Below are 17,706 nucleotides of genomic sequence, written 5' to 3'. Positions count from 1 at the left end.
AAAATGAGCCACTGAAAGAGACAAAAAGAAATAAGATAAAGAGTGGACATCGGCTCGCTCTTGGGCATCAGTTAGCTTCCAACAAGCTTTCATGGCTGTTGCTACAGCCTTATTTTTCAGACCTCCCCCCTCCCACTGTGTTAATTAGGCGGGAAGTGACCTGCCTGCTTATTTTCTGGCTCCATACTTAGCACTGGGCGGCAGGCTGCAGAGCTCGGGTGTGCGCTGTGCTGGGGACCAGAGCCGTGCACTGTGCGACTGACAACTGCAACATCTCTGAAGTGCACACCAAGTTCCAGATTTGTGTTTGCTTTGGGTAGATGATCACATTTTCTCTCCAGCAAGCTTTTCTTTCCTTTCTCCACAGCGTGATCATCAGGCATCACGCTGAAGTGGCACATATATTATTCTAATTAACTCCCTTAAATTTAAGGAGGAATGCCTCTGTAACTGCATGGGGCTCAATAGAAATTCCCCATGAACTCCACACATTTCACTCCCATCAATATTTGCAAGCGACGAGCAGCTCGCATACGTGCTAACTGTCTGCAGAGCAGCTCTGCACTGTTTCTTGGAGTGAGTTTTTTTCCCCCCTGTCCCTCTTTCTCTTGCAGTCTGTGGCCTTTGTCTCCCACACTTTTTCCATTGATGAATGTTACTGGGGAGCCCTGAGTACAGACTCTGGGCATTGCTACCGGTGCTACATCTAAAAGAAAGTGTCTGGGATGCTGGATCGGTGAGTTAGCACCACTTACATCCTCTGCCCCTCTGCATGAAGTGTTTTTTCTGTCCAGCCTGTGCTCATCATCCACGTTTCAGGAGTCGCCTGTGTTTGCCTTTGAAGTATCTCTGTGGCTGCAGTAAATGTGCAGGCTCCCTGCGGTGAGAGAAATGTGGAGCCGGGCGGTGGGAGCTGTGGGCAGCTGATGCAGACGCAGGATGAGGTGCGCTGATGATCTGTGTGAGCTGGTAGAAGAAACGAGTTAAAAACAGAGCAGGATGTAACCCTTGATTTGGAGTAATACTGCATCTGCCCCAGCTCTGAACACAACTGTTTCTTCCTTTTCCTCTTTAACAAAATCCTGCAGAGATCCCCTTGGAGAGCACAGTGGGCTAGGAAGAAGTAAAACTTCAGCTGGAAACCAATTGCTTTCCAGTTTATGAGCTTTCCAGCTCCTTCCAAGATCAACGTGGTAAAACAATACAGCTGCATACCTGCAGACAACATAATGGCAGAGCAAATTGCTCTCACGGAAAAAACGCTGTGCTGCTGTACCTCGGAAGACACTTCCAAAATTCCGTGGGAGAGCTGTGTGGATTGCTTTGACATAGACAGGAAAAGCATTTCTCTGCACATAAAGTGAAATGACAGCTTTTAAGCTATGAAAGCAGGTAGAAGTTGTATGCATAAGTTTCACGAGGCTTCCAAATCAAGTAACAAGCCTGAAACTGGAGGATCCAGTAGATGTAGTTGGGACAGGAGCTGAACCTAATGCAGGATTCCTCTCCCTCGTCCGTGCCAAGTTACATTTCACCTCCACATAGCCTGAAGCTTTAGCGTTTCTCAGGAGAAAATGTGCAAGCAAATTAAATCCTGGGAGGACGCTGAAACGTATTTCTTTATTTTTCTTTGAAAATATTAACTATTCCCTGACCAAGTTATGTGAAAGAATGAGTGCTGAGCTATGCATAGATGTTCATAGCACCATGTATGTCCGCAGTGTGCTCCTTTGGCTACATCAGAAAGTGTTCTCAAAAGAATTAGTTCCTGTTCCTGGCTCTTTCCTGGCATTGTGTGTCATCTTGCAGAGGGCACTGGAGACTGTGATCTCATCAGAGGTTAAATCCTCGGAGATGCTTGTAGTGTGACTGGGTCAGAGCCACCCTGATCTCCTGTTACATCCCAGTGAAGCAGTAATCTAGGTAACAGCAGGCAGGTCTCTGACAACACCATGCTGAGCTGTATGCTGCTGCTACCGTGCACAACCACGTGTGCTGCACACGGGCACGTGTGATGCTTCAGCTTTCCAACCTCCAGATTCTGAAGCACAGCAAAGTTGGTGACTACACTGAAGCTCTGTTGAAGGCCAACAGAGAAGATCTCTGAGGAATACCAACCTGGCATTAAACACGAACCATCCGTTGTGTTAACTCGCTTTAACTGCACATTGACAAGGTATCATTTGCCTTTCCCCCCCAGTTAGAGGGTGCCATGTGCAGCGCACCCCACCAGCCAGCAATCAGGGAGAGCTACCCTGAGACTTCAAACTGACAGCGAAGGTTGCAAGCCATCCTTATTAGCATGCAGCCTACTAAAAGAAGTGTAATGTAAGTAAGGCTTTGCATTAAGAAGGGAAAGAGTCTGTGTCCCAGAATACTGATTGCTGTGAACAGGAATGCTACAGCGGACAGCATTAGGTGGGAGAATGCTTTTGAAAGCAGAGTATAAAGAGGGTTTGGCTGTTTCAGGTCAAGCATTTGATTTTAAGGAACTCCTAATTGATTGGTAGCCTAAACCTGGAGTGAGCATCCTTCCACTTTTCACAATGAGGGCCTTGGGAACTGCATTTTCTCTTCAGGACTAGTGCTTCAGTAATCAGACACGATCTTGAGCTACTATGTTCATACCTCAAGCTGGACTTGCCTTGTGAAATCACGTCAGGATTTTGGGTTGTCTCACAGGAATTTTGTGGGACAGGGGCAAAACCCAGGCAAACAACTGCCTGCCAAGCAAGCACCAGGTTCGGAGCTCAGCCTGAGCTCCAGAAGCTAGCAGCTTCGAGGGCTTAGGCTCAGCTTCTCTGATCCCCAAGGGGGTACGGCTGTGTTACTCCCAGCTAATGCACAGCTTTCTGATGAGAAGTCCAGCAAAAAAGCAGCCACCACCTCCAACCCAAGCATTGTAGTCAGTAAATATAATGGCATACAAATTGTTTCCCCCTCCCTCCCACTATGTCCTTGCATCTGTCAGAGCTGATGCCTTGTCTCAGGTAATGCTGGAGCTCCCCAGTGCCACCGGATCCCAAGGGAACCGAGGCGAAGGGGAGAGCAGTGGAAGGAAACGTGCCACATGTTCTCCCACCCTGCTAAGCTCTCAGGCTTTCCTAGAGACGCCGGGAGTGTCTGTTGCTTGCTTTGAGACATGATAGACACTATGGTTCACACGGTTCAGGTTTGAGTCTCAAAATGTATGTGTGAATGAGGTATCGGGTTTGAGGTATCGGGTTTGGGGGAGTTGTGATACTAAATTACCTTCTGTATTGTACCTAGCCTTAAGGTTACTCAGGCAACCTAGATATCAATATGCATATAAACAACTGGGTATTGAATCTTTTACCGTTTTCCACAAAGCATTTTCATGCTGTACTTTGTTATGTAAGTGATCTGCTGGTACCATCAATCAGTATTTGCCTCGCATACATAACCCTATTACTAGAAATAAAGTCTTGTAATTATTACCTAGATGCATAGGTACTTGTACTGCTTTCCCGTTGTGATGGGGGTTTTAACTGGCATGTTTGGTTTCTAGCGATATACTCCTTTAGCGGAGGATTTTCGGGGCTGCCTTTGGTTGTATTGCGTAGGGAAAGCTTTTATAGGAAATTTTTGTGTTACACAAAGAGAGCCTGCAGGTCTTGCTCAGATCTTGTTCTCCATCACCTTTGTTAGCAGTGATGCTGAAATGGAAAGGTACGGTCCTTAAAGAGGCTCAGCCCTACGCTTTTACAGGGAAAAAGTTGCACATATTGTATGTGGTTCTTCACAGGCCTCCTACAGTTGCCTGTTAAAGCTTTTTTACATGTTGCTTTCCCTCGGAACTCACAAAAAAGGTGACAGTTGTTGATTTTTGAAGATATCTGGCTTGACTCTGTCTTGCAAGTGTCCTGGTCTGGGGTCCGGGTGAAATTGGCTGTGTTTTCTAGTTTCATACAGGTTTTTTCTTTCTCTGCAGTGAGCAAGTGTAACGAAAGCGTAATAAAAGGAAGTGCCTATGTAATATTAGATGCAAGATGCAACTGCAGATGTAGCAGATTAGAAAGCAGCACCTCTGGCTGTGATCAGAGACGGGATCTGTGTTTCATTCGGCCCTGCAAGAGGTGGCAGAACGAAACACCCCAGTGCCAGGCTGGGAGGGCTGCCTACCTGTGCTGGAGGTCCTGTGCCCCAGGGCAAACACCAGGGATAGCAGTGACACCTCGCAGTGTTGTGTAAATATTTATCTTGAGTACATTACTGACGTTTTTGTCCCCGCCAGAATTCAATGAGAAAAGATTTATAACATTTATAAATTTTAATAAATTTATAAAATCTATAAAAATAATCACTGAACCCTGCTTGTGCACATTTACAAATCTCTCTGGGCACCTATTTTGAGCAAAATATGGTAAGGTAGAGAAACCTCATCCCAGCTCATTTTCAAGACTGTTTAATTTTATGCATATGAGCAGTCCCACCGAGTTCAGTGAAACTACAGAATTCTTTAAATGAAGCACCGAGATGAAGCCGTTAGAAACTAAGACCCAGAAACCTGTGGAATCTGACCTGTGAGATTTTGACCTTTGGTTATCAAACTTTTCTTTCCCTGTTAACCAAAACACCTAAATCATTCTGGTATTGAGATATATTTTGAGAGAGGAGTGGTAACAAATCATGGTCATAGATTGCTAAATGCATAGATAGCTTCTCCACCCCTTCATCTCAGTGCACAGATGAGAAACAAAGCCGTACCAGCATAAAGTGGCTGCTTTGTTTGTTCAGTCTGCCACACAATGACTTTTAAGGAGCACAGTCTGAAGGCTGTAAGCCACCATTAGTGCAGATACCTGATAAGCGATTTTGGAGGTCACGGGTTTTGGCAATCTAATACTATCTTGGAGGAGACTGATTTTTCAGAAGGCCGGTAGCTTCCTAACATTTTTCAGAACTGGGGCTCTGTCAGTAGGGATTTTAGGGAGTCTGACTGGACTTGCCCCTGGAGACTAGAGCCACAAATTGGAACAGATAACACACATCTACAGACGGGACATTCTGCAGCTGTATTTATCTTCAGGGACTTCCTAGATATTGCCTTCTTAACATTCTCTTGGTGCTAGCAGTTTTAAGACACTTTTTATCTTGATTAAACCACTTGAATAAGGGAATTGGCATTTATAAATGTGCCAGGAAGGATCAAAAAGAGTCTCCGTGCTTTCATGCCCCTCACCTCATTTTTTTCAGTTTTAAGTTTAGTAGGGATCGGGTACTCAGGTTTTGGTCACAGCTGTTCAGTGCACTGTCATGAAAGAAAGAGATGGAAAAGAAGAGCAAGGGGCTGGTGGCAGGGGCTGGTGGGTACAACAGGGATGTCTTCTTGCCTGATGGGAGTGATGAGCCCGCAGAATTGTTCAGCCTGTGGCCTCACCACATATGTGTGGTTTCTGACAGAAGAAACCTGATTACCAACCACAAGAGCTTTGCAGTTGGTTCGTGGTGTCACACACCCCAGACAGGTGCTGCAGGGGGACTCAGGGGTTTGTGTCACACACCCCAGACGGGTGCTGCAGGGGGACTCAGAGGTCTGAGTCTAGAGCAGAGGCCACTCAGGAACACCCAGTAGAGCTGATGCTTAAGACCTGTACAACTGGTCACAACCTATCATTACCAATGCTGTGTGCTGTGTAACTTTTTCATCAACCTTTTGCTAGCAGTGACAGAGGGGAATTGCTGCCCATTGGGTTTTGTACACTCCCTCTGGCAGTCATTTGTACCTGAGAAAGAGAAACAAACCCACCCGGGGAGTATCTGGGCAGCTGTTCAGTGCTGTGCCTCCAGGGCCTGGGAGGTACCTCCCTGAAGCTGAGCCTCCTTGTGTCTTTAGATGCTCAGAATATGTAGCCCTATGCGTAAAGATCAGTATTTGTAGCTGATCAGTTTTCCTAGAACTAGTCAAATTAGTAGCCTCCGTTAATTACCCAGGCAGGACATGACCCAATTTCTTGTAATTTCTATCTCATACTCCACTAGCATAAGATGTATTTGAAAATAACTTACACAAAGACATATCAGTCCTTGATTAGTGATTTTGATTAGTCAACGCTTACTAATATTTTTGAGACAGTGCAGGCACCTAAATCACATCCTGCTATTTCTGCCTCCTTATTGGTTAATTAAAAAATGCATATGGAAGCCTAGTAAAGAACACCTAAAAATACATAAAACCTTGTGGGTTTGATCTAAGTTTTCAAACTAATCAGCACAACTAAATACATTTCAAATGTTTTACAAACATTTCCATAAAAAAAAAAAAGAAAAATTAAAACTCTAAATTCTTGTGATTAGAGCAGCTCAAAGTTTATGAATTCCTAATGCTGCAGAAAGTTCTGACATAGCGAAAGGTTTGTTCTTATTTTGGAATGAAAATTAGAATACTTATAAATACTTTATAAAAAGATAAATACCTCATCTTGGAATTATTAAATATGAAACTAAATAATCATCTGTTCTTTACTTGTGTTGTTACCTTGGCCATCCTGAAAGATTAGTCTGGAAAGCCCCTGGCATAAAGTAAGGAGGCTTAGTGACCTGGAAAGCTGAGATACGGGTGAAGTTTTCCAGCCTTCCAGAATTCCTTCCCCAAAGCCAAGAAGCGAGTTCCTGAAAGCTTTGGCTGGACCGGGATGACTGGGCACAGCCCGCCGAGAGCTGGCTTTCAAACCACCCCTCAGCGCGGTGAAACTGAGCTGCTGCTGCACACACTTCGCTTTCAAGGAACAACATTTTTTCCCTTTAAAGAAAAACTGTTGTGTTGCAAAATCCCTGATGGGCTCAACTGATGAGTGATGTTGATCCACAAATAACTGTGGAGTTATCGCTTCATGTCGACTTGCATAAATATTGACTGTCTGTGTAATGAAAAGTTGTAGTTTTTAATATGCCTTTGTAATGAAATTTGATTGATTTCTCTGTGTTCTCCAGAATTCCTGCTGCACATTTCAAACTGCATTCTGCAGAAGCATCATATTTCCTCGAATAAAAGAGGTTGCCCTTTGCAAAAGCGGCATTTTTACTTCTTGAGATAAGGTGAATGACTGTGCTGTTTAATTATTTAAGAAGTGAAAGCTAATGGACTTCCTATAATGTGGGTTCTTATAATTTCCTAGAGCATCCTTCTCTGTATATACCTGTGTGTGGTTCCTCTCTGTCCTCGTAAATCAAGTCTCGTGACCAATTGCAGGAACACCTGGGGAACAGAAATTTCTTTGTACCAGGATATCATTCACTTCAATTTAAAAAAAAAAAAAAAAGAAAGAAAGAAAGAAAGAAAGAAAGAAGTGCAGCCATATAATCAGGGTCTTTTTCCTGTTGCAGTAAGCTTCACTAAAGAGCTCACATCTTTGACTGTTGCCCTTTATATTTTCATCTCTATTTCTTGGAATTGTTTTGCTTAAATGGAATAAAGCATGTTTAACTTTGTAGTACAAAATACAGCTGAAATCATTGACACTTCAATCAGTCTTTATTGTGTTGAAATCGCAGTAGGATATCCCTTACTTAGACTGTAGTGACACTAAAGCAGAACTGATTTCAGTGTAAGAAGGGATGGCAATTGTATGCAAATATATAAATCTCAGTGCAAACAAAGGGAAACATAGAAACAGATTTGCTGTTGGAAGAGTTTGTTTTAATTTCCAAATGTAATAAAATAGAGGAGGTGAAAGGAAACAAAGGAAAAAGCAAGATTAACTAATCAAGTTGCCTCCTGGCTGAAGTTTTCCAAGTCGTGCTGTTCAGAGGCAGAGAGCCTTGAGATCGGTTACCTGAAAAGAGTGAATGCTGCAACAGAGCTTCTGTTGAGAAGAGCTTTCTCAAAACATTTAGAAAACATATTTAATCCTGAATGTTCCTGATCCAAATGTTGCAAAATTGAGCACAGATCTATGATGTGAAAGCAGTACGCTGGCTTCCATCCACAAATGAATTTAATGTCCAAACAAATCACAACATTGTCTAAAGTGCCTGTTACAAAAGTAAGTAGCAGATGATGCTAAAGCACTCCACAAATGTATATGATCAAATAATTTCAGAGAAGGCCTGCAAGCATTTGTACCTCAGAAAACGCCAAATTAGCAGAACAGTAGAAAAATAAACAGTGGAAGTAGAAAGGAAAATGTGAATGTAGTCACAGTCCAAAAATGGCAAAATTCAAATAGTAGAAACAGGTGGAGATAGCTCAACAAGGAGCTCAGTGGATTACTCACGGATTACTTTTAAATCTGCGTTCAAATCCTAGTTTTAACTGCAACTGAAATAAGCCTGATGACCTGAAATTTGTCTGCAGTGGGAAGTAATCCAAGTGCTGAAGACCTCAAGAGTGAGAAGAGGTTCGCTGTGCTCCGAGGTGACTTACAGCAGGCAGGGTCCGAACCCGTGCGCAGGCCCACACCTTCCATCCGCCCTCTGGCACCAACTTACCTCAGCAGGCGCACAACCCTGGCTGTTCTAGGTTTACTTATAGCACATTTGTGGGGAAAAGAAATGTAAGATCTGAAAAAAACCCCAACATTTTCACATAGCCTGGTTGCTAGTACAGAGTCTGTGAGGATCATAAAAGTTCAGATTTACAGAGGTGGTCCGAGGTGTGGTAATTACATGCGAATCTGCGTATCAAAACGGCCTGTGTCAGCGGTGCACTGCGCAGATGCGTCCCCATGCGTATCCATAGACGCGTCGTCTCCAGACTTCTAGTGCCGCTGTTGATTAAAAGCACCTTAATATTAAAAGCTCCTCGGCTACAAAATGAGCACACATCCAACCCGCTGCATTGCGCTGCTGTCTGTGGCCAGGCAGCGACCATGCGTGGGAGGACGAGTCGGTGTGATGAGATGCATCTCAGTCCACGGGGCCGTTCCCATCTGAACCATATTGGCATCCTCATTGCTCAGATGCTTACAGCTTGTTCCAAGGAACAATATATCTCTTCCAGTTCTATGTATTTCCATTTCACCATGCCCATTCCATCAGGATGAGCCTCACCCCCTCCCAGGGAGATGCCATAATTTTCTGGATGGTATATCTTGACCCATCCAAGTGGCAGAGCTGCTGCAAGTGCTGTAGCACATCAGCTGCGAAGGACACAGGACAGCTGGTGGGGTGGCATTGGCTTGGTGCCCCTTGCTGTGCATGCCCTGCGCACACTCCTGGCCCCTTGGAGCATCTCTGAGCTGGAGCCACGCACGGCAGCAGCGCACGGCACTGGGGGCACAGAGCAGGGCTCCGTTATGCTGGGTGTTGTGCAAATACGGAGCAAAAAAGACAGTGGCTAAGGAAAGGAGGTGCAGAGGGGCAGTGACAGCGGACTGGGTAATGCTAACAGACTTTTTAGTCCCTCCAGCAAGCCACTGAGGGCCTACAAGTTGTATTTCACAAGTTACCCTTTCTGCGTTAAGCCTTCTTAGTCTAAGTTAGACCAGAATGGGAAGTCAAGGGAAGGCAAATGAAAGGACAAGGTCATCACTCAAAGTGAGGGTGTTGGCTGAGGTAACCCAGGGTGAGATCCATCAGGACCTGTCCTGTGTGCTGCAGGAGCTGTGTGTACCTGCAAAAAGAGAACTGGACAAGTAAGTGTGACGGTCCCTGAGCATTGTGCCCACTCCAACAGCCTTCAGCCCAGGGGCTTTCCTGACCCTGACGCTGTTTGCCTGGGGAACTCTCAGTACATCTACTGTCCAGTAGCTTATCTCATCCGTGCGCTTGGAACCACATCAACTTGTGCACTCCCAGACTTGTTGGCATCCTTAGGAGTGTGGCTTTTAGTATGTTTTACTCTCAGCTGCTTCCCTTGGTTTGCCTTCTCCTGACACCCTGCTGTGCCCGAGCCCAGGTTCCGGGCTGTAACGGGTGAGGCATAATTAAACAGAAAGCTCGCCTGTTCTGACAAGGAGCAGTGGAACTACTGAACTCTTCTTAACAGCTCTAAGAGGGCAAGAGGTACAAGATCAGGTAACCTCAGCTTAATTGGGCTTAATATTTGATAGAGTCTGTCCAGAACAGTATAATAAACTGGGAACATCTGCTTTTCATGTCATTATTAGTGTGGGTTTTTATATGTGACTAGCTCATAAAAAGAAAATTCTCCTCCAAGGTGCTGTTCATTCCGCATGGAGCTCACACTCGTACCAGCTTTCCTACCCCCAGGTACAACCACAGCCTGAGTCCTTTGCAACTTAATGCTGGGTGCCTGAGCAGGATTTATTTCTAAGTCCTCACCCAAATGTCAGTGTTTCCTAGCATGTTAAAGCTTATAAAATTTCAGTGTGGCGAGGCTTTTCTGTTGTTTGTAAACATTATGCAAGATACATTGTTCTTTTCCATCTTTGTGCTGCATATTATTTTTTACTTAATACGCTTCATTTAACCGATTCAATCATTATATTGTTATTTCCTGTAAAGCTGTTTTCCCCCCGTACTTTGCTTCTCTGCCTGTTTTCTTGAACTCTTTAGGTTCCCGAATCATGCCAGGGGTCAATATTTTGGCTCCGTCTCATCAGCAAGTTTTATCTGCAGCATTCAGTCCGAGCTAAAGGTCTGGCCTCCCTTATAAGCTCTCACTCCAAACGGCTGTGTAAGTGCCTAGAAAAATAAATAAATAAATAAACAAATGATAATCCTGGGGGATTCCATGTTTTTAGAATAAAGGTGGTTCTTCATACAACTATTTGTAGCTGCCATTCCCAGCCCTCCCATTTCACGGAGGCAGACTTGCTGTTGCCTTCTCCGAAGGTTTCATACCTGCCCCCCAGCCTCTCCCTGCCCAGTGAATGCATCCCCTGTACCTCCCTGGTGATCTCCACACGCTATCAGCGCATGCGCAAGCAAAAATAAGCAAGCTGTGTGTCAAAAGGGACTCATGGTTGTACGTCAATTTTATTTGGTTGCTTGGTCCCCTGTTCTTTGAGAGGAAAGGGAGTCAGCATTACCCTAGCTAGGAATGTGAGGTTGAAAGAGCCCTTGCTTTTCACAGAGACGTAGCTATTCCTGTACAAGTTCATGGCTTTCTTACTGCCCTAGAAGTGCTCTGGTACCACGGCCTCCTTCTGACCATGCCCCTTGTTCCGTATCTGCATACTTTAAGCCTCTCGGCATGCGTCATGTGTGAATTACCCATCTTGCAGCAGAAGTTCACGGAAGAGACAGTGCTATGTTAGCAAAACTTGGCTCCTCATCCCCTCTTGCGAGAGATGCTGCTCACTAAATCCGACGCCGTATCCCTTTCAAGGCGGCATGCGTACCAGGCAGGGAAAGCCAACCCCTTCCCTGGGAGAAATTTTAGACCTTGTTGAAGAGGAGTTAATGGAAGACGGAGCTAGACGATTCTTATAAATCAGTAAGAACCACAAGATGAAAAACTGAAGTCACATTCAAGTTATCTGTTGCAAGGGGGGAAAGGATGAGTCAACATTGACAATGTATTCATCTTAATGAGGACAAATATTTATACCAAACAAAATTAACATATCAGAAAAAGCAAGAGAGGCTTATAATTAACAAAAGGCAAGGGAATTGGCATAACACTGATAAATTCTTCATTAATAAAATAACTGTTTTAAAATGTCAAAATGAGTATATTTTATTCATAAATTGTGTAGAATTTAGCACACTAATTAAAGACATAGGCTCCATAGCTATTTACATGGCAATTAAATCCACAATGCCAGTGACCCAGCCAAATTAATGTTGGCCCCAACTTAAAAGTAGACTGTATAAATAAATAATTCACACCATCACTAGAGTCTTTGCTTAAGCAAACAGTTCAGTGTAGAAAATTCTGGGAATTATGAATGACTTTGATGTGCATTAGAAAAAAACATAACAAAATAAAATGCAAAATACAACACTCAAATGTTTTATTAAAGGCTCAGATTCCAAGCTAAGTTATATCAACAGTGGTGGGAAGAACATGAGTATAGCAGTGGGTAACAGCCCAGCCGTCTTTTTAAAGCAATTAAATCTGCTTTAGAGATTCTCAGGCAGCAGGCCTGCTCTTACAGCCCCATATGGGAGTCCTCCAGCTCACCCAGGAAGAATCTTTAGTTTTGACTGGGCCACCTACCCACACAAGGGTTAGCAGGTTCATGGCTTACTCTGATTCTTGTTCCTGGGAAGAAAGGGGAAAATCACAAGGAGTATTCAAAGAAAAAAGAGCAGCATTGAGAGAGAGCAGAATAGCGGCATTTAGAAATGTCCATGTGATGGTGTGTGTTCATGTGGTGGTGTGGGGAACTCCCCTCTTTCTAGGAATTCAAAATTTGACTGTCAGCAAGGAACAGCAACGTGTCAAGTAGCTATATAAATGTGGCTTGATCACAGCTTCCTTGAAAATAAAACCCTACCAGTCGATAACCATGCTGGCAATGTTCCTGAAGTATCAGCCATTTGTTTCTAGGGTTGGGTGCAAAGTAGGGCACTGCTTCATCCTTGGTCGGGTGGAAAAAGATGTGGACGGTGTGAGTTGGTGTCCCGATGGCTCCTGCATCCAAGGCGGAGCTGCTGTGTGCTGATGCACTGCATCTACCGACGCTTCATGAGAAACTCAGGCAGAACCACCAGCAGATAAAACAGGCAGCAACAGAAATGCCAGGGGAGACTGACTAACCAAGGGAAATGTCTAAACAGAAATGCTCTGCCAAGCAACAGCCCCAGAGCCAGGTCAGGATGAATTCAAGGTGAAATAGGAAAGGAGGGGCCCGGAAGAGTTCTTGTGTCATACCCTTCCCATTACCACAGCCCATCTTCCTCCTTCCTGGTGCCTGATGCAAACCGTTCCCCACAGGTCCCTCAGGAACCCTGCTGCAAAAAGGGGAGAAAAGGAGAAGCATAAAGCTGAGTTAAAAATGCAGTTCAATATGTGTTGTGATTCACTTATACCAAAGTCACTAACTTCTGTAAGTATTAGGGGTAAACATACGGTCAATGTAAAGCCTGCAAACCATTCTGAGAACATCTCAAACCTCAAAACAGGTCCCGAATGGAAATTTAGGCATCATGCAGATTATCTGCACAGAGATGAATTTCAGCACCACAATTATTCACTACCTGATTTAAACGTTAGACAAACTGGACTAGAAAGTATCAATGAAGCACCTATAATCTTCACAAGTCAAAACAGCTGCAGAAGACCATGAAGCAGCCCCAGTTTGCTTTAATCATGACAGTGTCTTTTTTTCCAGTGATGTCCCACCTGAGGCACAGAATGTTGTTATTCGTGCCACACAGAACAGACCCTGAAATCTTATGTCTCAGGGTTACTGGAATGTAGCTTTTTAATTTTTTTTGCAATTGTTCATAGGACCTAACAGTGCAAAATGCTTCTGCAGTAATGGTTCACCTAAAAGACTGGATATAAACCTAGGTCCTTCAGTTCCAGGGAGATATTGGTAGGTTGGAAGACATTCAGAGAAAAGTAACAGATGTGTTTAAGGCACTGGAGGGACAGATTTATGAAAGGAAATTACCAGAAATAAATATGAACATTATGTTGTAGCTTTGACCAACCCAGAATGAAATGGGAGGCTGATGTGACAACAACATATGGGTTTTCTGAAAGGTGCAAGTTCCATTTATGGAAAGGAATTTGTATGCAGGTCATCCAAGGGCTAGTGCAGTGGGATGTAAAATTGTGGGTGGAAGAATCAGGGAAAAAAGAAATCCAAATGATTCGTTAGCAGAGTTGCATCCCATAAGAAGTGACTGAAATATTTTAAACAAGCTTTGGCAGTACACTGGGGGCTATACCATAAGGGAAAGGTCCTACATAATCAGGAAAGGAGAGTTAATAATGTTTGCTCTCTCTAATTTCAGTGATTTAGCACCCTGGCTTCATCCTTTCCTGTTGTTGCAACCATCCTTCTTTTCTTTTGCTTTTTCAGGTCTTTGATGTTAAAAAATCCAGCTTTTGGAGTCATCTGCAACAAGAAAAATAGTCTTGTCTTTTTTCTTTTTTCATCACATACCACTCCATTAATAGTTACCACAATTTTATACAGCATTCAGCAAACAGCTTCACAGCTTCTACACATAAATGACCGTCTGTGTGCCAGTTATCTGCCACACCAGTCCCTTAACCATGAGGAGTTACACCACGTTCGGGGGGGTGCATGCAGCCGGATCCCTCTCTCCCCACCCAGGCTTCCTTTTGTGAGTTCGGCGAGCTGAACTTAGCTCAGCTTCTAGGTCTGCATCAGCGGAACACCGAGCCCGCTTGGTTTCGGTGCACAGCAGCCTTCAGGACCAGCACTCCAAGCCATACTTCAGTACAGAAAGGCATGTCACTAAATCATAACATATCAAGTCCAATTTATTCCATAATAAGCTCTTTCCAACACAGCTCTGCTGATTTTGTCTCAATCTTTCTTGGATTTCAATATTTTATCTCCATGATTGAAAGATCTGATTTTTTGGACACAACTTCCAGAATAAGAAGGTGATCCTGATATTGGCTCCTTCTCTGCTTTCAACCCATTGCCGCATGCAATTTTCCTTGGAATATACTTTTCCAGTAATGGATTCAAGCAAACATTTCAGCCAAGGTCAGAATTTTGGGCTGAGCAAGGTAACAGATTTGTTTATGTGTGATTCCAAAAAAGCTCTTACAAAGACTGCAGTTTCTGGTGAGTATTAGCAAAGCCAGTTGCGACCTGGTCTTGCAAGCTCACCCAGATCCTATGGCTTTGTCTGGAGTTCTCGGCACTTGAGGGAACCTTTCACCTCACAGTCCCAGTTAAAAAGAGGATTCAGTTCTTGAATGGAAATTTTGAGTGCTTAAACCATCTGCAACGATTTCAAACTCAGTTCTTTATAGAAACATTATAAAAGCACTTTAGAGAAGACATTAATATTATTGTCTCTGTAGCCCCTCAAGAAATCCTTGTCCTGGAGGGGAGATCAGTGGTGTTTATCTCCTCCATCACAGGTATTGTCTAACCTGTCCTTAAAGGCCTCCAACAAAAGTCATGGCTGGGAAATCTATTCTGTCACTTCAGTACTCTCAGTTTTAGCAGGTTTTGTAATTACAGCTAACCTAACTCTTTCTGGTCATACCATAAGCCTGTTGCTGCTTGTCTGCCTTACTGTGGGCTTTGGCGATGCCTCTGCTTTCTGCTGCAATCAGAACTTATTCAATCTGCTGCCAGAGATTGTGGTTTTCGGTATTTCTTCATGAACTCTGCTGGATTCTTTTCTATTGATCCCTACATTTATTGCGGTGTTCTGCTCAGAACTGGTCAGATGTTCAGATATTCGGCTGAAGCTTTATGGAGTTCTGAATAGAGGTCAAAGTCTTTTTCACTTATTCCTGTTTATACCTTCTGATAGAGCATTTCCCTTTTCCAAAACAGCATGAAATTGCCAGCTTTTGTTGAGCTTGTGATTCAGTAAGATCCCTAGATCTGCTCTGTAGAAATGCTACCCGTACAGATATTTTTGAGCCTGACTTTATTCATGTTGATGGTTCCTGTCTATGTACCTTCCATCTGTCCCTGCTGAATTACAGTCTCTTTTTATTGCCCCAGTTCTATGACCCATCCAGATCATTCCAGATTCATCCTCTCTTCTGACCCACTTGCAGGTCTGCTTAGTCAGGTCTTCATCTCCAAATTTTAATGTGTTCTCTCTTTTTCCACCATTGAGGTCATTAATGAACATAAAAAAAATATCACCGGATCATGGACAAACACTTGTACACCTCCAGAATCACCAGGTAACTTGCCCGTGGAACCCTCATGTCTGCTCCCTGAACACACCTTTCCAACCAGCTTTATGACCCCCCTGTAAGTGTTGCACCCATTCTACACTCCCCTCGTTTGCTCATGTGGTCTTACTGTGACACACCACAAAAAAAAAACCAGACCAACCCCCCCCACACACCTCAATCACCAAAAAAACCCCAAAACCCAAAACCACAAAAATTTGTTAAAATGAAGTTATATGAAGTGTATACTTTTCCCTAACCACAAAGGGAAACTCTGCTGTCATCTTGACATGAATGAGTTGTTTGATATGGTTTGCCTCTAAGAAATCCTCGCTGGCTGTTGGCTTGTCTTCTTGTTTTCTTCCATGTATTTACAGCTAGGTTGCTGGCTTCTTCCTTCCAGTAATTTGCCTTCCTCCCCTTTTTATAATGATAGGCACTTTGTTTGCCCTTCTCCTGTCATTTACATATGTTGTTTCCTGTGAATCATTCCTTCCTGCAATCTCTTTTGTGAGTTCCTTTTATGTGCTTTTTGTCAGATGTTGTAATCTGTCACATCTAGGCAAGCAGAGACATTGTATGGCTTTGAGCGTGTTCTGTGTTGAATCAATTTCTGTATGATTTTGAATAAGTAACCTTAATGGAGAAGGCGTCACAAAGCTGATTTGCCAGGATCATTCTGATTTTCCTGATATTTTTATACACTGGCTGAAACAGCATTTAAAAATAATGGTCTTTTAAACCACAAGCATAGTACTTCCAGATTATGCTGAAGCACAACTAAGAATCTACTAGAATTCTGGTGTACCTTGGTTCTTTCAGTGTCTGAAAGGATTGTTTCCAGGAGAATGCAGAAGCTGTGTTAAAGAAAACTTCCTGCAATATTTTTCTTCAAATAGTTCTGTAATTTCAAGGGAGGGGGGGGGGGGAAATTTAGAACACCAGTTATTTGTAATAAAGCACTGCTCTTTGGACTACGGAAGTTGTCATTTTGCCCCCAATGTTACTTTTATAGTTTCAAAAGTTGTGCTTGGCCACTTTCCAAATATTTATAGCCCTTGTATAATGTTTCTTTATAAGTGTTCCCGAGCAAATAGCCAGTCTTGCAAACCCTTGCACATGTGCTGAACTCCGCTGTGCAGGCTGGTGCAGCATGGGAGCATTAGCGACAGCAGAGCCCCAGCATGAGAAGGCTACAACTTAAATCCCACTGGCAGACCAAAGCACCTGCTAGAAGTTTCACGGACATACTTGGATATCTGTGCAGGACTGGGATCTTTGCAAGGCGAGGAGGAAGGGCAGTAGTGCAAGGCAGTGTGGAAGACGTCTAGGATGAAGCTGGCAGGCTGGACAGAGTGACTCAGCAAATTAGTCCCTGTGGTCCCTAGTTACGTTTCTTTTCTGTTTTTTTGTGGTGTACAGTAAGTTGGTGCTCTCTTGGCTTCATGAGGCACTCGGGAAACAGCACACACTCCAGTTCTGATAAACTGCTGAGGATTCAGGAAGTGACATTCGGGATAGTCAGATCCGTGAAACTGAGATGAAGAATAAGTCAATTAAATGTGTTTTTATTTCATACACAACTGTAACATTTCAAAATTGGTACGTGTTCAGCAGTCTTGGTAGCTGTGAAATAGGAGAAGAAATGGTGATAATCTGCTTCCTGCTGCTCTGGGGAGGGTTCAGGGAGGGCAGCGAGCCACCTCAGCCCACGGGCTTGGGAAGTGGGGCTGGGTGCCTGGGCTCCTGCAAGTCTTGGTGGTGAAGCCCCTTCAGCACTGAAGCATCAGGTCCATGGTGCCAACCGTGACCCCACCGTCTGAGGGGATCGATCCGAGCTTTGCTGGCACTGCGCAGCTCACCACCTTGGTAGCCTTACTGCGGCTGGGGGCTGCACTCATGTCCATCGGTCCATGCAGTTGATCGCCTTCCTCAAACAGCTGCTGTCCTCTCCTGGGAGGTAGTGCAGCTCGGCCCAAGTG

The 17,706-nt window shown here is 44.0% G+C and overlaps 1 long non-coding RNA gene across 1 annotated transcript in view; it reads right to left on the bottom strand.

Annotated features, from left to right (window-relative positions):
* The window catches only part of LOC308059109, a 42,282-nt gene that overhangs the window by 14,729 nt on the left and 9,847 nt on the right, over window positions 1–17,706 (bottom strand). Inside the window, exon 2 of the long non-coding RNA XR_013926137.1 lies at window positions 1–17,706. This exon is cut by the window's left edge and continues 14,729 nt beyond it. This is a non-coding gene — a long non-coding RNA (uncharacterized lncRNA).

Source organism: Falco punctatus, assembly GCF_963210335.1.
Source record: "Falco punctatus genome assembly, chromosome: 2".
NCBI classification, from domain to species: Eukaryota; Metazoa; Chordata; class Aves; order Falconiformes; family Falconidae; genus Falco; species Falco punctatus.
Note: the sequence above shows the minus strand (reverse complement) of the source record. Positions and strands in the feature narration are given on the sequence as shown.